This window comes from Bubalus kerabau, chromosome 10 (assembly GCF_029407905.1).
Source record: "Bubalus kerabau isolate K-KA32 ecotype Philippines breed swamp buffalo chromosome 10, PCC_UOA_SB_1v2, whole genome shotgun sequence".
In the NCBI taxonomy this organism is placed as follows: Eukaryota; Metazoa; Chordata; class Mammalia; order Artiodactyla; family Bovidae; genus Bubalus; species Bubalus kerabau.
Window position 1 is genome coordinate 76419759 of NC_073633.1, and position 23024 is coordinate 76442782.

At 41.4% G+C, this 23024-nt stretch overlaps 1 protein-coding gene across 3 annotated transcripts in view; it reads left to right on the top strand.

The window, feature by feature from the left end:
• Nucleotides 1-3518: 3518 nt before the first annotated feature.
• Nucleotides 3519-23024, top strand: part of DAAM1 (dishevelled associated activator of morphogenesis 1) — a 182840-nt gene continuing 163334 nt past the window's right edge. The window contains exon 1 of one of the 3 annotated variants that reach the window (XM_055538224.1): nt 3519-3677. The gene's annotated coding sequence lies outside the window, so the exon portion shown is untranslated. Of the gene's footprint in view, nt 3678-3698; nt 3825-5671; nt 5841-23024 lie in introns of those variants that run through there. The other 2 variants (XM_055538225.1, XM_055538226.1) reach the window with 2 other exon arrangements.

Below are 23024 nucleotides of genomic sequence, written 5' to 3' on the forward strand. Positions count from 1 at the left end.
GGAAGCTACCCCCACCAGTAGGCTGGAGGTACAATTGGAGAAGATGGCATTAAGAAAGGCACAGTGACCTGGAAGAAGCTGGAACCACGGTGAACCAGTCCAAAGTGGAAAATGCTGCTGCAGCTGCCAGAAATATCACCCAAGTGCAACTCTGTGGTGGTAACGAAACACCCTGTATTCTCCCTTCCTCCTACCTTCGGTCTCCCAGCAGTGCTTCTCCTGGCTGGGAAGTTCGGGGAAGACGACCTGGCATACAGAAGTTAGCTGGATGCTGTGTAAGGACAAGGTGTGTGTAAGAAAGCAAGCTGAGGGCTAGCGCTGTTTAATGTGGATTTCACATTTTTTTACTCAAAGAACATTTTGCCAACTTGCAAATTACTGAAATAATATGTGCACACTGTATAATTTCTAATAATTAACTAGGTTCTTATTAACTTGTTCCATAATTAGGGCTGACATTTCTGAGATAACCGTCAGGAGAAAATTGCAAATAATAACAAGAACTGGAATTTGTATAGTTCTTTTCAATTTGAAAAGTGTTTTTATCTGTCTTACCTAATCGCTAAAAAAAAAACATTGTGAAGTAAGTTTACCATTAGCTCCATTTGAAAAATAAGGAAACTGAAACTCAGAGAAAATAGCAACATGAAATAAAGTCACGTAGCTCAAAAGTGGCAAAATGGCAAGATCCCAAACCTGGACTTAGTACACAACCTCAATTGTTGCAAAACACCAAGCTATTGTGTGAAAACACATGCAGGGCTACAAACTTCAAATTCTTTCTCTGTTGATATCTCACTTCCTCCCTTATCTAAAACCCAGCATCTAGAATAAAACCTTGTAACCATTACTGAGAGAAAATATTTTGAATGATGAGCAAAACATACCACGGTGCCTTTCCCTTACCTTCTTCTGTAGATGGTCAATTAAATCTATTCTCCATGGTCCTGTGGGTTCTTAATTAATAGGTAATGATTATTGGACAAGACGCAGCCTTTCATAAGATCATTCTGGAATAATAGCAGTCCTTTAAAAAGAAAAGAAAAAAGTTAAAAAAAAATCATTTGAGAGCATAAATTAAGCTACACAGAGTGGGTGTTTCTGATGGCTGATGAGACTATTTAATCTAGAAAGAAATACAAACACACACAATGAGTTTATGTGAATGTGTGTGTGTGTTGGGGCAGGGGGTGGGTTTCCTTTCTGTCTGCATAGATGCTATTACGCTTCCTCTGGTTCCAGATCCACAGATTGCATTTCTGATGCTGAAGAGCCCTCTTTGTTTCCCCTGGTTACCAATGAAATAGTGTGCAGGGATCAGTTCAAATTCATCACACATAGCAAAATGCTTCCAAACACAATGGCTTGCTTTCAGTATTTATTATCTATATCTATTTAATAGTAAGGGCATCTCACGTGTATATCCACACATTTCTGTGCTTATAATCTAGTGTGTACAATGTCCTTTACATAGAAAAATGATATATGTAATACAGCACATCCCTATAATATTAATTGCTACAGAGAATGGAATTTTTTCTTCAGGCAGACTTCATCCTCTCCTTCATTACTGAAGACCAAAGAGAACTTGCTGAAGGGTGATTTACCCTGTAGAGTTACTCCTCAGAGTATATCTCAATACTGTAATAGACTTTATTCTGTAAGGCTAAGTCTTGCCTTATAAAGAATCTCCACATCCAATTTGACTCAATAAATTTCAGGCTCAATGATTATATTTCCATCTAAAAGCTTTACACGGTGACAAGATTGGGAGAGCTTTAAGAATCATCCCAGGTCAAGTTTCTTTCTGAATATTTCCCCACAATGAACTTCAACACATTAAGTCTACCCATTAGCTAGAATATCACTGATTGTACTCTTGATCTGTTGGCCAATGGAACATTTGTATTGTCTAGGTTCCATTTAAAACAATATTTGGAATGGGTGGAATAGCTCAGAACAGGAGAGCAATACTCAAAGGCATCTTCCTTCAGTGGAGAAAAATGTGTCTGGTGTAAGAAATTGGCTTGTTAAAAGAAAAATCAAAATTTAGTTCTAGAATCTCTCCCTCAGAAAAACAAAACATTTCTCTTTCCTGAGATTCTCAATTAGTTCCATGAATATTTTTCTCTTGAACCCCATTATTCTTGCACAATGATATGAGAAAATAAGAGTGATAAGACTTTCACCAACAATTAGGTGGAGAATTGTTTTGAAATTTTGTGAAATTTTTTTTTTGTTCTCCCCACAAACTGTGGTCTTCTAGACATTCTGCTAGTGGAAACAGAGGTGTGAACTAATCCTTAAATGTGACTAAGATATTGAATGTCATTACAATTTACCTTTACAACTGGAATAACTGGATGTATTGATTTTTTTTTTTTTCATTTAAAAAGACACCTAGAGATTTGCTCTCAATGTTAATTTTTCATAACGTTTGGTGATCAATGAGTAATGTAAAGTGCCATGGGAAAAAATATATATTAAAAATAAAAATTTCCTGAAGGTTCAGAATTCTACATACCTTTTGCTTACTTTTAATTAAACATATAGGTTATTAATATCACAGTAATTCCTGAACAGCATGATGTGTTGTTTGGCTGAAGTCATACAAAAATTTGAAGAGTATGGTATATAAATTGAGGGGAAACTGTGTGCATTTAAGAGTACATGTATATATATGTGTTATTTATTAAAACTCCAGGCAAGGATGTTGTCTTCCTGCGAATTCAGAGCCATGAGAGCGGGAAGTCTGCTGCAGAGAAGAACAAAAGCATGGCTGCGCGATAGTATTATCTCTGCAGTAGCAGCAGCCTCCCTGACGGAGGGCTGCGGCGACTATCTAGTCTGTTACACTGCATTTTTGTATTACTGACACCCTGCGTTATTCTGTCAGCTCAACCGACTAAGCTGTTCCCCGAGTTCTGGCTGGTCACCCTGACTCCGTTAAATGGGAGAAGGAAAGAGAAGGCAGGTGATTTGTACCAAGTGGGGCACGAGGAGATTTCTTTCCTTCGGGGTCAGCGTCCTTCATCGTCCGGGACTTGGGGAATTCCAGGACCGCATTTAACCCAGAAACCAGAGTGTCCTATTCATTAGCTGCTGCGCAGAGGGAAGACAGTGAAAGGCTTAATCTCTTCCCAGCTGGGGCCAATAGAGCTGGGTTGATCAGAGTTGCCTGGCTGATGTGCAGTAGCCTGAACCCCGCAGGTCCCTCAGAGACCGCACGGGGCCTAGAGGAGGTCAAGTCAAAGGACACGACCTCAGGGAGCTTCCCCCCCAACTCTTGCCCGCGCAGTCCGCAACTCGGCTCCTGAGCGACCACCGCTCCTACAGCAAGGCTGGAGGGCGGGGAGGGGGCGGGTCCCGGAGTGGGCGGGAATAGGGGCGGGGACGAAGAGGGTCCGGAGTTTGTTGGGAAGTGTAGTTTCCAGAACCTCAGGAGCGTAGCTATCCAGGCTCTGCTTGTGGAGTGTGAACTACGATTCCCAGGAGTACACGGGTCCGGCCCGGGAGTCCATGCGCAGTGGGCGCCACATTGTATCCTATCAGGCGAGGAGAGGGTGATGTCACCTGCGAGTTGGTAACCTACGAGCGGCTGTGAAGGAAACTGTTTAACCGGATCCCATTGTACCCGGAGCACAGAGCCGCCTTTTCAGCATGCAGGGGCTGCTCAGGTAAGGGGGACGTGCCGCGTCGCCCTCCGCACTCATTCATTAAGAGGCACCGCGCGGTGGCGCGGGGGTGGGCGCGCTTCTTCGCGGCCCGGTGCTGGGTTCGCAGCGCGCCCTCCCGCTGCCTTCCCGGAGCTCCCGGGCTAGTAGGTAAATATTAAACCCGTCCTTCAGGTTGGGTCTGGGTGGGAACAGGACCTAGACAGCTCCCAGCTGCCAAGCTGGGTTTGGGAAAATGGCTGCAAGCACGGCTCAAAGCAAGGCGAGCCCGGGGGAAGGCTCCCCGAGGACGGAGTTGCCTCCCTTCTTTTTTTCTGAGGCGCTTGGATGCCAAGAGAGCCAGCAGGGTACCACTGGCCGCCTTGCCGATGACACGCTGGGGCTCTGGGGCTCTTGGCCTCTGCTGGGTGCTGCGGGCACTGCTACTGTAGGGAGTTGCTGGCCCGGGAGGCTCTGGAAGGAGAATCCCGAGGTAGGCTTGTTAGAGTGGTAACCGAGGAGGCGGGACTCATTTACTCGTTCGCATCCCAGCAGAACCCTCGCTATCCCGGGTACCCTCGCCTCAAGACTCATTGGAAAGGGATGGGGTGACTGTAATTTAGGCGAAGTTGGAAGCTCAAGGTCTCAAACGAGGAAGAGGAAGGGAAACCCACGTTGCGGAAGGAGCGAGGGGTGTTTGCGGACAGCGGCGAGGGGAGGCTACGCAGCCTGCGGACCGGGTTCGAGGCGCCACAGGGCGATCCAGCCCCCCGTCCCTTTGGGTAGGGCACACCTTGGTGCCCCTTGCACTGATGGCTCCCTCGACCAGGAGCACTTGAGCTAGGACGAAGAGTCTGCCCGGAGCTCTGGCTGGGCCGTGGTAAAGCGGTGGGGAGAGTTGAATAATCAAACGATACGAGTCGCAGTGGAACAGAAGGGCTGGGTAATCGGTTTTCCCAGCTAGTGGTGAAAATCCAACTGCTAGTGATCCGCATGGAGACGTGTCCGAAGCCCAAGAACTCTATATAATAAAGTCCTCTGGACTTCCTCTCCCTAGCACCCTTATCCTTTCTCTTACTCATTCATCAAACCTTTGCTAAAGGCTCTGTTCTCAAGTTGCTCTCAGCCTGCGATTGGGGTATTCTGCCTCTCGTGCCTATAAAATATTTTAGTGGACCCAGGAATCGAATACACTCCAACCGTCGTTCACTACCGAGCCCCTCACCCTTCGCCCCCCATCTCCAGGATGCTCAAGGAGAGCATTAAGAGTAAATGCCACCCATGACCGTTTTGCTCCCGTTAAGCTAGTAGTTTCCCGAGGCTCGGGAAGGACCTGGTGAATAGAAGCGGAGTTTGCCTGCAAGATGAATCCTGTTGCCATGGCGACTCCTGCCGTCGGAATCTTAACTGCTCCCACTGCTGTTTCAATTCGTCGTGGCCCTGCGGGCAGCTGGGAGGGCGTGGCCAGTAGGTGTGGTCAGATGCTCGCCCTGGGCCCAGCTGCTCTCTCCTGGTCACCGGTTTCACAGTCCTGGGCTCTCTCCATTCCCTGTAAATAGCTTGAATACAATTTTTAGACCCCTTTCCCTCTGTCAAGCCCATACCTGGTCTCTCCAGCTCCATCCCCAGAAAAAGCTGTTAAGAGCCTTTGTCCTAAGGCAGACTCCGAAAATTAGAACCAAAAGATCTCTTTCCTCTTTCACGCTAGCTGCTTCATTTTCCTAATAACATATGTAATAGTGTTGGGAACAGCTTTCTCAAGGAGGGAGTTCTCTGTCATGCGTGAAGAGAGCTCCCTGGCTACCAGTAAAGGTCCTCAATTTGCCCTAAGTGCAATTCTAAGGACAAGTAATGGCTGAAATTGAGTTCTGGAAGTCACTGCTATCCCATGTGTTTCTAATGAAATCTAAAAGCCTGCCTAGAGGATTCAGATCCTTGAGAGGATTGGGATCTAGGAAGCCTGTGTCCTGCTCTGGCATTACTGGCTTCCCCATTCTGGGGTGAACCCTCTGCCTCTGGGGACCTCAGTCATTGTTGACCTGGGGAAAGCAGCATAGAGTGTTTCCTAAAGTTGATTTCAGTATAAAGTCTTGTGACTCTAAGAAGGAGTTGTTCGTCGTCTTTTATTTTTTTCAAAGAAATCTGAAGATGAGAATTTAAGCCCAGCTTTTGACACTGTGACATCAGGTTAATATCTGAGCCCTACTTGTATAGCAAAATAGCCTGGGTCTCATGGTAGTCCTTCAAAGTGGGCAAAGCAGCTATATCAGTATTTATAATATTAGTTCTACTGTTATTACTATTATCCCAGTACCTGGACGTCTGTTTATCTTTTTATTGTAGAATTGTTTAGGTTTTGACTTTTTAGATTCTCGTTGAATGCAGTTATTGGTAATTTAATTGCATTAAGAGTAATTGAGCTATACATTTTGCTTACCTTCTGCTTTCATTTCATACGGAAGTGTATTATCACAGATATTGCAATTAAGGGGTATGTGTATATCTGTTAGCATCAATGCATGTGCATTCATGTGCAGGTAAATGCTTGGGGATGCTGTGTGCCAGGCAGTTGACATTCATCATCTTGTTTTAAGTAGGTGGTTACATCCCCATGAGGAAAGAGTATCAGAAATTTCGCTGCACTGATATTTCACTACAAACTACAATTGCCTTCAATTATCTCACTTCTTGATTCCCTGTAATGCTGTTAACAATCCCACCGTTTGTGGGTTTTTCCCACTCAGAGGGTCTTTTGAGAGCAGAGTCTTTGTCTAATCTATCCCTGCCTGTCCAGCAATTAAAGCAGTGTTTGGCCATTGGCAGGTGTTTTATAAGTATTTGTAGAATCACTACTACCTAGTAGACACATGATTGGAGATCCAAGATCTATATTCTTTCCACTGATAGTTTTGTCACCAATTGTAACAGTCCTTAGTTTTCTGTCAAGCAGTTTCATCTCAGCGTAAACCAGAACTCCTGTGCAGCATGTGACTTGAGGCATAAAAGGCCTTCCAAGTGTTTGAAATAATTGAATTGTAACTGTTTGCTTTTGGGATATATTCTTTCACAGACTACCTCCCACCCCCATAATTCTTAATACACTTCTTATTACCCCACATCAGACATTTCTCAATTTCTCTCTGTTGTACTGTCCTTGGCCCAGATAACTTTCCCAGGAGGTGTACAACAGGAGGATAGGGAGAGAGACCAAGGCAAAGATACCTGAGACTTCTACTAGGCCATGAGTGACCCCCCAGAAGCACCATTGGGTAGAAAGATGGACAATAGGTCTCTCATCTGGGGTGGGGTTATTCTATAAACAGGGTAAGTTATTCAGACTGCTGATATGAGAGGAGAACAGGGTAAAGACATTTGCCCAATATTTGTAGCATTCAGTTATCGTCCAGTAATTTGCATTCTGTGGGTTTTCAGAAGTGTAAATGAGTGAGGAGATGTGATAGTAAAGAGGTTGCAGTGGGCCATGTCCTTGGGTGGTGCTTACAGGAGCTCAGTGAGGAGGTGCCAAGGAATTTGAATCTTGACTTTCTTGCTTTCTGGACACGCCTCTGGGTGTTAAGAATTGGTGTGTCTCTCTGTGTGTGGTTTTATTTGAGCTACTTTGTTTAAAAGGCTGCTTTTACTGTTGATACTGTGGTCATCAGAACAAATAAGGTGTTTACAAATAAAACATAGTTAAGACTGAAAGTGTTTCATTTTGTAAATATTTGGGGGATTGTATAAAGAGTGGCTTTGGCTTGAGAATCTTGAGGTCTTCTGTGAAATTACTTAAAAACTTACAGCTGTTGGATCAGGGGAAACAAGCTTTTCCAACAAAACTTGTTACCATTGATAGCCTTACGTGTTTGGTTCAGGAAATAATCACAGAGGTGGTAACTTCTGTGGGGGCCCTCCCTGGCTTCGCGTCATGCCCCTGGTATTTCTAAGTGTTAAGTCTATTCTAGTATTGCAGGAAACAAAGCAACTTTGCCCATTTAGGATAGCAAACTTGTTTAATTTCTAGAGGTGGCCCCAGTCAAAACAAAAATCCTTCTGTTTTGTGGGTTTTTTTTCCTTTGGATAAGGAACGTGGGCTCCTGTCACTTATTTTGGTATCAAAATGTCTAACTTGGTAATGGAGGGAATCTTTTAAGTGAGTATATGTATCTTAAACACTTAGAGCATCAGATCATAGTGGTTTGGTCTATTTGAGGGCACAGTTTAGAGGCAACTGCTGCATCGGTAATATTTCAGAACTTGTAAGGAGGACTGTGTCTGTAGGTTGGTGGGGCAGGCTGGGGCTGGCTGTCCAAGGATACCTCTCTTGAAGGATGTGCTTGGAGTGGTTGAGGGGTTGATAGAGATTGGAGTTGAAGGATGGATCTGAAGTGCCCCTCTTCTCCCTTCGTTCAAGCTGCCACTCCGTGGCCCCACTGAAAGAGGGACAGATGAAGATGAGATGCAAGTGGATCTGGGTGACCTACATTCCACTCTAGCAGACTATTTCCGCAGCAAAAAAAAAAAAAAGTGTTTACCTTTGTATTTTCTGGCATCTCCACTGTTCCAAAAACAGAGAAATAAGCATTTTGGAATGAGTTTGCATTCACGGTACACATGTCTAAAAATGATTTGATTAAATCCTAGGCACATACCAACGAGCACATAGAGCCTGTCCCACCCCTGCCCATTAATCTGAGGTCACCAAATACACCCTCAGCCTTGGTGAGCTTATTGTCCCTGTGGATGTTTAAGTACTCCTGGCTTTTATCCCGTCTATGACTTTCTGCAATGATGGCTCTCCTCATCTGAGCATCTGAATTCTCCTTGCCCTCTCAGTTCCAGCTTCTGGGAAGCCTTCCCTGCCTCGCCCTCCATTTTCACAACCATCTGTGGCACCTTCCTCCTTAAGAGCTCTCAGTCTGACCACACAGCCAAAAATAGTCACAGCTAATGTGATACTAACAGTCAAGCAATGTGAGGTGCTAAGCTGGGGTCAGGCCTTTCCTAATACTTTTCTTGAGCTTTACCATGGCCTCTTTCACAGCTGTAGGGGGTAGGTACTGTTATCACCGTGTTATAGTTGAGGAAACTGAGGCATGAAGAAGTTCACAAACTCACTGAACTCACACAGCTAGTAACTGCCAGACCCGATTAGGGACCCAGGCTTCTAATTCTTTACCTCCACCCGTCCCCCCTTGCACGAACACTCGCACACACATTATTGCCTTGCCTCGGGTTTTCTCTCCACTGAGCAGGAGGAGTCACAACTTCCTTTGTGTCTTTTGATTTAGAAACAGTGTGGAGTAAATAAGGTCGATTGAGACTAAAACTGCTTATTGACTTAAAAGTTTCTTAGAGTCTGATTTTCTGGAACAAAAAATGTTACATGAGATTAGGAATGTTGGGTATTCATTTGTGTATTTGAATGATAAGAATTTTTGAACTCTCTCCTTTTTGCTTGGTGAATGATTGGCAAATTACTTGAAAAAGGAAATGCTTTTACCTGCCATCTCTGAATCTATGTGCGTTAAACCCTCTTGTTAACTGAGATAACTTTTCAGTGGGTTGAATCTTTTATCTGAAGAAAGCCCTTCTCACTCAGAGCAGGGCCACAGAAACCTGTTTTGAGATTTAAGACTCCCATAATTTCTTAGCTTCCCAACTCCCTGTTGTCTTTTAATATTTATGCTGAAAGCTCTTTTGAAAAGAAAATAATGAAAACTTGAGCAGTAGTCAAACGTGTCATCTAATGTTGGTTATGCTTAGATGGGTTTCCCAGGTGGTGCTAGTGGTAAAGAACCCGCTTGCTAGTGCAGGAGACATAAGGGTTCAGTCCCTGGGTCAGGAAGATCCCCTGGAGGGCATGGCAACCCAGTCCAGTATTCTTGCCTGGAGAATCCCATGGACAGAGGAGCCTGGCGGACTACAGCCCATGGGGTCACAGAGTCAGGCATGACCGAAGCAACTTAGCACACATGCTTAGATATTAAAATAAGCCTTTTTCCGAACCCTCACCTTAGAAAAGAGGCTTATTTTTACAGTGGAGCAAATTTGGTGCCAAATATACAATTGCAGTTCTTTTAAACCATAGCCACTATTGTGAATTAAATGTGGAAAAACTAGGGAAGTAAGTTCAATTTCCAATGTTGGTGTGATTTCCTGACTTACAATAGATCTTTTACTTCTGGCTTAACACTGGATATTTTGCCACGTTGACAATATTTAATGAAGATTATTGAATAAAACACAAATTGTGTCATTTAGGAAAATAATAGGGAAGTTAGGCCCTAACAGCATATTGCCAGGAAAGGAAAATGAAAACAAAAGGCTTGTTAGCCCTTAAGCTGCTCAAACATAATATTCATTCAACAGACATTAATTTCAGAAGAATTTTTTAAATTCATCTTGTTAGGTTTCCTAAGTATGTCATTCACCTTTACTAATAGCCCGAGCTCTTTCTGTTCCATAAATTGCACCAGGATCAGAGTTGAAGGTTCCCGTTTCTGCTGGGCACACAATTAGGGTCACCTATTAAACTGGTCTTTGTCATCTTTATTTCTGAGGGTGGGGGGTAGGAAACAAACCTCCTGTATGATTGGCAAACATTGCCCATCTGATGGAGTGTCTGAATTTAGATTTCCAAGTGTAGATAGTCTAGATCTGAGCTTTGGGTATTATCTGGGCAATGCAGATGCCCATCTTCTGTTTTTTGAGATAAGTTCTCATATTCTGGCTTACTGGCTAAGCTCATTTTGTTAGTGATGTACAAGCCAGGTCAAGGGCATGAGTTAGTTTTGCCTGGTCTTGGAGCCACCAACTGCACCTGTAATCCTAGGAACTTTTTTTTTTTTTTAATTCTTTGTGCTCCTGGTCACAAAGGAGACTAGACAGTGGATAGACCCTGTGGATATATCAGCATATAGCCCTCATCACTAAGGGCGAAGATGGTGCCATATTAGAAAATGAACTGATGAGGGTTTTAGTGTTTTTCAGACCCTATAAGTTAGAGGCAGGGCTTCACTGACAGTTTGCCAAGGAACTATGTTTCTGCTTCTGACAGGTGTCCTCCTGTGAGGAGGGTCAGGAATAGGGGCAGCTTCCTAAAACGCAGCCATCCTCTTTTCCCTTTCTTCAGGGTGTGACCACAGTCATTAGCGCGTGCTTTGGTGCCCTTTCTGGGCTTCGCTCTTCCCCCATAAAGCTTTTGCAGATTTGTACCCTGGAACAAGAGTGAAGGATCATGGCCAGAATCATTCACCTGGTTAACTAGATTGTTCACATGCGTCTAGGCTCAAATTTATATTTGTTGCATAGAGTTTTGGTAAAACTGAGCAGTGAGATGTCTAGACACAAGTTAATTTAGTACCTAGTTCTGTGACAAAGGGTTAGACTAGGGACTCTTCTAAATCTTGAGAATTTACTACAAAACTTATTGTGAAAAGGAAATGAAATGGACAAGTTAGACCATTTAGAGGTCATTGGTGCATTCTCTGATTCTTGAAAGTTAGTGAAATGGTGGATATAGAAAATGTAATATATGGTTTGGGTCAAGGTAAAGGATTTAGGAATTAAAAAATAAATGCTGCTACAGTTACTCCGTATTAGTGGTGGCTGTTTGATTTAGGATGATGGTGGGAAAAGAAACAATAACATTTCTGCTCCCGTTCCATCTGTGTGTGGCAACCTTGTTTGCATTAGAGGTGCTCCTTTCCCTGCTCAGCACTCAGTGGTCATTCAGACTTAAAGTCAGAGAGAGTCTGGAATGAATGTTGCTGGAATTGAGGCCAGTAGCTAAGGCTGCATTGTATCCTCAGAATGTTGAATCAAAGGCCTTTTATTATATTTTTGTATTTTAAAATCAAGAGTAGAAATTGGATTGGTCCAGTATTCTTGCCTGGGGAATCCCAGGGACAGGGGAGCCTGGTGGGCTGCCGTCTATGGGGTCACACTAAGTCAGACACGACTGAAGCGACTTAGCAGCAGCAGCAGCAGCAGAAAACCTCTGTGACGCATTTAGGGCTTGACATTCATTGAGGAGGTGACGTTTGCTGCTACAGTTATAGGAGCTGTGGCACGAGGCTCCTTGGCTCACATTTTCTTAGTTTCTGTCAAGGAATATATGTGTGTGTGCATGTTTTGTTTTTTTTTTTTAGTTTGACCCAGTTTCTTTTCAGACTGTGACTGAAGCTACCTTTCTTCCGTACGCCACCTTTTTCTACTATACTCCTTGGATTGTAATTTGAGTCTGAAGGACCAGTGACCTACTTCTTTGCCGGTTTTTCTCTCACAGCTTCCCTGTGGGCTAAGGGAGACCGTGATCCTCTGTGGCCAGGTTCCATACCAGGGGAGACACATTCACCGACCTTATAAAGGGTCTTGCCCCTTAATCTCCTACTTAGAATTAAGTAGGAGCAGAGAAGAGATGTGTGGCAGCAGAGAAGAGATGTGTGGCAGCAGAGAAGAGATGGCTTATGTTGTAATTCTCCCAAGCTCAGATTGTTTTTCTGATGGAACAAGTTGGGGGAAGTAGGTGGAAGGGAGGATAGAGGGAGTTATTGGGCTTTACTTATCTTATCATTTGTTTCCCTCTGGATTGCCTTTGTTTATACTGTCTCCTCAGGTCAGGAATTCCTCCAGCAGAAAGCACGCATCCACACGGGGTTGTTGAGATTGGGGCTTCCTTCTTGTACTCGAATTGCTGACTTGGCTGTCCTCTCTCCAATTTGATCTGAAAGGAGGGCTGGAATGATTTAACCTGCTTTAAATACTTCCATTACAGGGAAAAGAGATATTAAAATGATGGCTTGCGGGCAAAAGGATTAATGATTTTTCTAATAGGGAAAGGAGATGATGCTGAGAAAGTTTAACACCTATGTCTAACTTCTTTATGTTGGTTTCGAGTTTAGAAACACGTTTGACACCTTGAATGAAATCTCTTCTACTTTTGGTTGCTGCTTGGCAATTGCACAGAGGAAAAAGAAACACCATTTGATTTTAGGTTCAGTTTTGGGTAATCTTGGTAGTTCCTTTAAACTTTCCTGGGCCTCTTATTTCCTCATCTGTGAAACAATGTGAAAATTCTAAAATTTTATGAAAACGAATTAATCCTAACATAATGACCTCACATGGTGTTGTGTGATGTTGATATAATGTCCATTGGGTTCCCCTAGAATGGAGATCAGCGAGGGGGACCTCTGTTTTCTTACTTTCAGAGTTTCCAACCTTAGTCCCTGTCCTTAGCGCAATGTTTCTGAAACCCTCTTCTTGGCTGGAAGCTAAACCCTCGAGGTCTGATCTCTAGTCTAATCTCCTTAACTGAGCAGCCTCTAGTCTTCCCCAGGCTGGGGGCTTAGGAAATTCCATAATAAGGGATGAGGCAAGACTGTGGTATCTTTGAGTGACCATCAAGTTCTCTTTAAGTCGATCATCTCTTTGAACTAGAATTTGATTACCACCATTGGCACACAGTATGGATGCAGCCAACAGTCATATTTTATTTGGCCAGCACAGCGTTATTTTTAAAAATGGAATGACTTTAGTTAACATTTATATTCTGATTTGTCACTGACCTCACCAAACCCTAGTGCCTCATACACAACCACTTAGTTTATGTGATACTTTTTAACCTCCTTGGACCCTGAAGGCATTTGAGTTTTCAATCCCTATTTTAAACCAAATTAAATTGCAGTAAGAGGCTCTTCGACCCTTTATCCAGCAGTGGGCCGGCAAATGACCCAATCCAGGGTTTCTTATCTCAGCTGCTGCTGCTGCTAAGTCACTTCAGTCATGTCCGACTATGTGTGACCCCATAGACGGCAGCCCACCAGGCTCCCCCGTCCCTGGGATTCTCCAGGCAAGAACACTGGAGTGGGTAGCCATTTCCTTCTCCAATGCATGAAAGTGAAAAGTGAAAGTGAAGTCACTCAGTCATGTCCGACTTGTAGCGCCCCCATGGACTGCAGCCTACCAGGCTCCTCCGTCCATGGGATTTTCCAGGCAAGAGTACTGGAATGGGGTGCCATTGCCTTCTCCGATTAATCTCAGCACTATTGGCATTTTAGGCAGGATCCTTCTTTGTTGTTGGGGGCTGTCCTGTGTGTGAAGGATGTTCATTAGTGTCCTGGGCCTCTACTCACTAGTAGCAACTTTTCCCCCAGTTATGACACCAAAAATGTCTTCAGATGTTGTCAAATGTACCCTGGGGAGCAAAACTGTGTCTGGTTGAGAGTCAGTTGGCAGATTTTGGATGGCTTGGGAATTTTAAACATTGGACCAGGCTTGGATATTTAAGGATAAATCAGAATTCATCTGGGAAACTGAGCTACCGTGCTGTTTTTTTTCAGGAGTGGGGGTAGTTGGTTAAAACAGCGTAAAAAGGTCAGTGAATCAGACCCTTCGAGGTCGCTTCTTCATTCTTCCATGACTACTGCCTGGGAGGCCAGCCATAGTTTAAGGACATGTCCTTGGTCACAACAGGGGGCTCTGAGGCACTGATGCTGGGTCAGGGCAAGCCCACCAGAACTGGAGCGCAAACAACTCTGTAATACATAGCTTGTGTTGGTGGATCAGTAAAGTGATCTGTGGATGAAGACGATGAGGCTTTGGGGAAAGAAAAAGTCAAAGACCAAGATGCTTTAAAAAAAAAAATAAAGTTTTTAAAAAATAACAGTTTATCTCAAATCAGCAGTCAGGGAAGAGCTATGAAAGGAACTAGCAGCAGGCTGATATCCCCCACCCCTCTTTTTTCCTCTCCCTCAAAAAAGAATGTTTGTCAAACTTGACTCAAAAACGGGCTTTGGCAACACTTAAACTTGCCTTGCCTCCCAGAAAAACATTGGCCAAGTTTCAGTGTACAGAGGGAGAGTGTTGTGAAGTTTTAATTAACCAATCCAAGCTCAGTCCTTGAGCAACTAATCCAGCGATAATGCTTAGGGAAGCACACAGTTTCAGTTAAAACATAAACCATCAAGTCTCTTCTTAGAGGGGTAGGCAGGACTTCTAAAGGGATCCATGCCTCTTCCTAAACACTGTTGGTTCTGTATCCTGGTTGGGAATCATAATTCTCCACGGTGGTTTAAAGAAATGCCTTGATATCACCTCTCATCCTTCAGAATGGCTGTCATCAAAAAGACCACAAAAGCAAATGTTGGTGAGGATATGGAGAAGAAGGAACTCTCGTACACTGTTAGTGGGAATGTGAATTGATGCAGCCACTGTGGAAAACTGTATGGACGTTTCTCAAAAAAACAAAGAGAACTACTATATGACCCAGAAATTCCACCCCTGGGTATATATCTGAAAAAATCAAAGACACTCATTTGAAAAGATACATGTACCCCAGTGTTTGTAGCAGCATTGTTTAGAACTGCCAATGTAGAGAAGCTACCTAAGTGTCCATCAACAGCTGGACACGGATAAAGAAGATGTGTATATATATAATGGAATACTACTTAACTATAAAAAAGAAAACTTGCCATTTGCAGCAACATGGATGACTTGGAAGACAGTAGTATGCTAAGTCAAATAAGTCAGAGAAAGATATTCTATCATATCACTTATTTGTGGACTGTAAAAAATACAACTACTAAATATAACAAAAAAGAAGCAAGACTCGTAGAAAACAAACAAGTGATTACCAGTGGGGAGAGGGATAGAGGGGCAATATAAAGGTGGGGGGGTATTAGGTACAAACTATTGGGTATAAGACAGGCTGCAAGGATGTGTGTACAACATGGGGAATATAGCCAGTATTTTGTAATAACTGTAAATGGAATGTAACCTTTAAAACTGTATTTTTTTTTTTTTAATGAGATGCCCAGGGATTCTCATTCAGTAAATTTAGGATTTGGGCCCAATCTTCAGGATTCTTAAAGCTCCCATGGTAATTCTGATATTTAGCCAGGACTGAAAACTGCTACGAACACAAAACTTGTGTTTGGGAAATGTGGTTATAGTTGCAAAGGTGTGCTGGCCTGGATGGCTGGGTGGTTAAATGCACTGCTCTTTTTTCATTTTTTTGTGTGTATCTGTTTTGATATGAATATTTTGTTTTCTACAACTTTGAATTTATGAAAAGGATAAGTCTTTTATGTGTGGTATAGTGTGCATTACCTAATACATGGAACCTAATGAAAGTGAAAGAGGAGAGTGAAAAAGTTGGCTTAAAGCTCAACATTCAGAAAACTAAGATCATGGCATCTGGTCCCATCACTTCATGGGAAATAGATGGCCAAACAGTGGAAACAGTGTTAGACTTTATTTTTTTGGGCTCCAAAATCACTGTAGATGGTGACTGCAGCCATGAAATTAAAAGACGCTTACTCCTTGGAAGGAAAGTTATGACCAACCTAGATAGCATATTAAAAAGCAGAGATATTACTTTGCCAACAAAGCTCCGTCTAGTTAAGGCTATGGTTTTTCCTGTGGTCATGTATGGATGTGAGAGTTGGGCTGTGAAGAAAGCTGAGTGCCGAAGAATTGATGCTTTTGAACTGTGGTGTTGGAGAAGACTCTTGAGAGTCCCTTGGACTGCAAGGAGATCCAACCAGTCCATCCTAAAGGAGATCAGTCCTGGGTGTTCATTGGAAGGACTGATGCTGAAGCTGAAACTCCAATACTTTGGCCACCTCATGCCTTCGCATGACTCATTGGAAAAGACCTTGATGCTGGGAGGGATTGGGGGCAGGAGGAGAAGGAGACAGAGATTGAGTTGGCTGGATCGTATCACCGACTCCACGCACAAGAGTTTGGGTGAACTCCAGGAGTGAGTGATGGACAGGGAGGCCTGGCGTGCTGCAATTCATGGGGTCGCAAAGAGTCGGACACAACTGAGCGACTAAAGTGAACTGAATTCGAGTTTTTTATATTTTGGTAGACTGTACTGAGATAACTTGTGAAAGTTAATCTCTCCTTTTCAAGATGCTTCCCTGGGGTGATTGAATATGCATGTTAATCTTTTTTTTTTTTTTTTTTAAAGCAAAGGAGACAAAAAGCACCCAATGGCCAATACCATGAGTGCCCTTGGATAAACTGGGTGGTAGAGTGGGAGTAAAAGCTCTTATTAGCCTCTGTTCTAGAAAAATCTAGATTCCAGACGGCATCTAGATATTTTGCAGCAAAGTTAAACTCAGGTTCCTGTCAGACTCGTCTCTGGCTTCATAAAATTGAGGCAAATTTGTTTGTTGCAGGTTTCCTTCCTTGGCTTATGCTATGGGCCATCATTCAGGACTTTAAAGTCCTGCATTGTAAACTATCAAAGGTGGGCAATACAGTAAAATGGCTCATTTTACTTGCATTTTACTTAGAATAATCAGATTAGATCCAAATATCTATCTAGCATAGCAGAGGCAAGTGAATAAGTTTAAGGAGAAAATATTGTACCTGAGCCTTGTATGGCCTATCTCATAAGCTATGGAAGTGTCCCTTTAAAGCATCATTTGTTTATTCATTTGGCAGGTAAAGAATGTTTTGATACTGGATGTGAACATATCAGAATGCTGTTTTATATCCCAGCTTTCCCCCTTTGGAATGCAGAACTCTTGTTTTACTAAATAAAGCTCAGATTATCCTCTGTCTTCAGCTTCTGAAATAAAAAAAATTACGTTGTGCAATAGGTGAAGACTCTCCCCAATGAAAGATTCTTTGCTTCCACTGGCAAGTAATTTCATGTTTTGCTTATTTGGATCATGTCCACATTTTCAAAGGAATGTAACCAGCATCAGTTATAGGAAGCAGTGCTCTACAATCTCAAATCAGTTTTTCCAGTATGTTATTCCTGCAGATCCAATCTTTTATCCTCAGCTCTTTTCTCTCCTAAATGCCAATTTTGAGTCTCAGATGGCCATGCTTTATATTAGAAAAAAATTTGTTAGCATGACATGATATTAAAGAAAGAATGGCAGTTAAAAAAAAAGGCAGAATACAGCTTTTTTTTTTAGGGTTGATGAAAATGTTCTAAAATTATTTATAATGGTTACACAGTTTATAATTATACAAAAACCCTCAACTCTTTAAATGAATGAATTTTATGGTGTGTGAATTATATCAAAATAAAGCTGTTATATATAAAAAAAGACTAAAAAGAATCAGACTAAGTAAAACCTTAGAATTTAGACCTTGGGGATAATATCTTGGCCTTACTTTTCTCTTTCTCCATGTACACCTCAATTTTTTCTCTAAATAGATAACATGGACAAAGAATAACTGGGATCATTCCTCAGGACCACCTGAACCGTGGGAAACTTTGTTACAATGACATTTTTTTGTAATGAAATATGGCTCATATTTTTCTCATCCCTGTTAATTGTGAGCTAGGGCATGAAGGGTTAGACAGGTTTGCAAAATTTTATACCTGTGTGATGATAAGCTAAGATTTTGGCTTAGTTGCAATTTGCTTTAAACTTGTTCTGTTCCATTATTTTGCAGAATGTTTCTGCTGTAGAAGCTGTCACACGGTAAAAAGTACTCAAGTATATAATCTTGTCTGTAATACTGTGTATGTTGGAAAGGAATATTTCATTTATAACGGGTTATGTAACTCAGGGTTTCTCAAATTTGGATTCATGATCATTTGAGAAATACTGCATTAAAAGTTAAATTGCTGAATATTGAGGTACTCATTTGATGCCATTGGGATCAAAAACTCGTGTAGAGGTAGACTTAGGTTCTATTTGGGTATACTATGGTTTTCCAGACACATTAGTTTTATTGCTGCATAATGAACTACCACAAATTTAGCGGCTTAAAACCCCACCAGGTCAGAAGTCTAGGCATGCTGTGGCCAGGATTCTCTGCTCGCAGTCTCATCAGGCTAAAACTAATGTGTCAGCCAAAGCCACAGTTCTCATCTGGGGCTCAGGGGATTCCTCCAAGCTGTCTGGTGGTAGTTGTTGTTGGTTAGTTGCTAAGTCATGTCTGAATCTTTGAGACCCCATGAACTGCCGCATGCCAGGCTTCCCTGTCTTTCACTGTCTTCCAGAGTTTGCTCAAACTCATGTTCATTGAGTCAGTGATGACATACAACCATCTTATCCTCTGCCACCCCTTCTCCTCTTGCCATCAGTCTTTCCCAGTATCAGGGTCTTTTCCAAAGAGTTGGCTTTTTGTATTGGAGGTGGCCAAAGTATTGGAGCTTCAGCTTCAGCATCAGTCCTTCTAATGAATATTCAGGATGCAGAATTTATTACCTTGTGTCTGTAGGACTGAGGGCTTCCCAGGAGGCGCTAATGGTAAAGAATCTGCCTGCCAATGCAGGAGACACAGGAGATGCAGGTTCACTCCCTGGGTCAGGAAGATCCCCTGGAGTAGGAAATGGCAACCCACTCCAGTATTCTTGCCTGGAGAAACCCATGGACAGAAGAGCATGGAGGGCTACAGTCCGTGGGGTCACAAAGAGTCATAAGCACGTAAGGACTGAAAACTAACTGCTGGCCAGGAACTGCCTGCTTTTAGCTCCTAGCTAGAGACCTACATTTCCATGGCCTACATCGGAAGTTCACAAGAGGATATTTAGTTTCTTCTTCTAGGTCACTTCTTTTCTGCCATCAGCCAGAGAAAGGGCTGATTTTATGGTCTCACCTGAATTGGTCAGGCCCACCCAATATAATCAATCTTTGACCATATAATGTAACATAATCATAGGATTGATAGCTCATCATTTTCATAGGTTCCACTCAACCTCTAAAGATTATGGGGCATCATTTCAAGTTCTGCCTTTCATACCAGATAACAGAAATTATGCAAGTATATTGCTGATGATTATTAAGGTGAAAAATCCAAAATCCCAAAATGAATGATATTTCACAAGGTATGCTTTAGGACCTCTCCCACTGCCTCCCTCCCACCTACCCCATCTTTTAAAAATATCTCCCCCTCAAACTTATTGCTTTCCATTACTACTTTTCTTGTTTCAAGTAGAATGAAAATGACAATCAAAAAAAATTTGTTATTAAAATTTCCTACACAAAAATCCAAATGCAAAGAATGATTAATATAGGTTTAATATATTAAACCTGTATATTATAGGTATATTTATATGGAGCTGTTACATCAGTTATCAGTTCATGTTTAATCTTTCTACCTCCAATTACTTTTTATCAACTCTGCGATTATTTTAAAGTAAATTCTAGACATTTTATAATCTCATCTATAAATATTTTAGTGTTTAGTTTACATCAAAAAAATCAGGACTCTCTTTTAAAAACATAACTAAAATCTCTTATTGTATCTAAAATAATTTATATTATACCTTTAAAGTTACAAAACATGTCATCAGTTTTCAAATTTACTGTTAACTTTTTAAAAAGTTTATTGAACTCAGGATTCCAGTAAGGTTCATACACTGCAATTTTTTAAAAAAAATGTCCCGTAAGCCTCTTTAAATCTCAGGTAGTATTTTTCCTTGCAGTTTACTTGTGAGGAGAACTGGATTATTTGTCCTATAGCATTTTCTACAGTCTGGACCTCATGGCAAAATACCTCTATTTCCCCTGTTTCCTTTAAGTTAGTTAAGATGAAAATAATCGATACCATGGACCTCTCTTGTCCCTAGAGGTAGAAAAGCTCATTTGGTAAGAAGAATGCAAACATGTTGTTTACTAGAATGTAAACTATTTGGTAAAAGCTCAGTTGGTAAACAGAATGCATCCGTTATGGTTTATTGTCCATGTGTGTACAGGTATTTAGAGATATATCTGAGAGTAAAGCAAGTATGTTAGGTTTTTCAAATTCTTATTATTGAGAGGAGTCTAAGAGTTACATACTCAGAGTGAATTAGTGTTTAAATTCTTGTGAAAAATATATCACATACAGATGCACTAAGTGATACTTAGATTTATTTAGTAGTCCTTTAGCCTGAGTGTTTTTTGTTCAATAGAATTTAGCTTCCATAAAAGAAAAAAAAATTTTTTTAAGGAAGAAGATGTTTCAGTTTTGAGTTTTGGAAAATAACCAGATTATTAAAATTGTGCTGATCACAAAATAATTGCTTTTCTATAATAGGACTTTGCTAGTTATTTCATATCTGTACGCTCTCCAGAGGTGTGTCCTGTGGCCTCAAAGAAGGTGATATATATTTTAAATCCTAACCATTGGAATATTCTATTTTAAAAACTGCAACACTTAATATTGTTTTAAGACAATAACTTTATATGACTACCATTGAAGGAAAGTAGAAGAGGCTTTCCAGTTTAAATTTTATTTTGAAGGAAAAAATAGAATTGGGTTGAGAGAAGTACTGATAAAAAAAGCTTGATTGAGAGCATAACAGTTTAGCATGGGGGATATTAAACTTTTTCTCTAAAGGGCTAGATATTAAATATTTTAGTCTTGGTAGGCCATGCTGGTCCTGACAACTATTCAACTCATTGTTGTCAGAAAAGCAGCCATAGGCAGTATGTAAACACATGGGGGTGGCAAGTTAGGAAGAACTGGCATCTTGACGATATTGTCTTACCCTTGAACATGGAATAACTCTCCATTTACTTAGTTCTCTCGTTTGATTCACTAGGCTTTTGCAGTTTCTGCCTATAGATCTTGTACATGTTCTGTTAGGTTTATACGGAAGTATTTCATTTCTGGAGTGCTAAGTTGTGTCATGTTGTTAATTTCATCTTCCACTCATTTATTGTTGGTATACAAGAAAGCAGTTGACTTTTACTATTAACCTTGTATCTTGGAGGTTTTTTGTAGATTTTTTTTTTTTTTTATTAAGTCGAGAAAGTTCTCTATGCCTTGTTCACTGGAAGTTTTTAATCATAAATGGGTATTGCTAAGTCACTGCAGTTGTGTCCGACTCTGTGCGACCCCATAGACGGCAGCCTGCCAGGCTCCCCCGTCCCTGGGATTCTCCAGGCAAGAACACTGGAGTGGGTTGCCATTTCCTTCTCCAATGCATGAAAGTGAAAAGTGAAAGTGAAGTCGCTCGGTCATATCCGACTCTCAACGACCCCATGGACTGCAGCCTACCAGGCTCCTCCATCCATAGGATTTTCCAGGCAAGAGTACTGGAGTGGGGTGCCATTGCCTTATTGAACTTTACCAAATACTTTTTCTGCATCTGTTAATATTATCACGTGATTTGCTTACCTGGGATAAATCTCGCTTCCTTTTGGTGTATAATTCTACATTTTTGTTGGATTCAGTTTGTTAATATGTTGTTGAGGATTTCATGTTACGTTCCTAAGCAGCATTGGTTTATAGTTTCCTTGCAATGTTTTTGTCTAGTTTTGCTAACAGCGTAATGCTGGTCTCATAAAAAGAGTTAGAAAATATTCCTTGTTTGTATATCTTCCGAAAGAGATTGCAGAGAATATGTATGATTTTTCCCCTAAATATTTGGTAGAATTCACTTGTGAATCCATCTGAATCTGGTGCTTTCTGTTTTAGAATGTTATTAATTATTAAACTCTCTGGTTTTGTTAGTCTTATGGCCTGTAATTCAGAAACTGATGTGTTTGTAGATAGTTGATGTTAAAGAATAATTAGTTTAAAAAGAAGATTCTTAGTTCTAAAATAAACATGTCAACAATTTGTATTTAGCTTATTGATTAGTGAAGGAATCAGTAAGCTGTCAAGACTAGTTCAAAGAATTTTATCTAGCCACAATCAGAAATGCTGAAATGAATTTGCTTGTGGATGCAAAACTTATTGATATTCTAAAGGGCTATACAATGTAATGTTTTCCTTTATCAGTTCAGTTCAGTCGCTCAGTCGTGTCCGACTCTTTGCGACCCCATGAATCACAGCACGCCAAGCCTCCCTGTCCATCACCAACTCCCGGAGTTCATGTCCATCGAGTCAGTGATGCCATCCAGCCATCTCATCCTCTGTCGTCCCCTTCTCCTGCCCCCAATCCCTCCCAGCATCAGAGTCTTTTCCAATGAGTCAACTCTTCGCATGAGGTGGGCAAAGTACTGCAGTTTCAGCTTTAGCATCATTCCTTCCAAATGTTTTCCTTTATACATTTACGTAAATCAGTTGTATCTCTGCCAGACAAAATCCATTTGCTTCCTTATAGATAAAAGTCATACATTGTTGTGTGTTTTTTACAAGTTAATTCCTACCTCTACAGAGTTGTGAAATTGTCTGACCCAGCACATTCTTGGACTTTTCATTTCAGGATGCTTTGATCCTATTAAATATTGAAGACTCCAAGAAAATTTGTTTAATATACAAATTAAATTGGAAATCAGAAGTGAAACATTTTGTTCTTTCATTAAAAAAAAAACAACGATGAAACCTAATTCATATTATCTGACTGATGACTTCATCTTGGGTGCTGAAACTTTTGAAAAATTCCATGGTATACTTGTTGAGAGAATGAGAGACAAAATGGCAAATGATATCTTAATATTATCATGAAAATATTTTTGAACT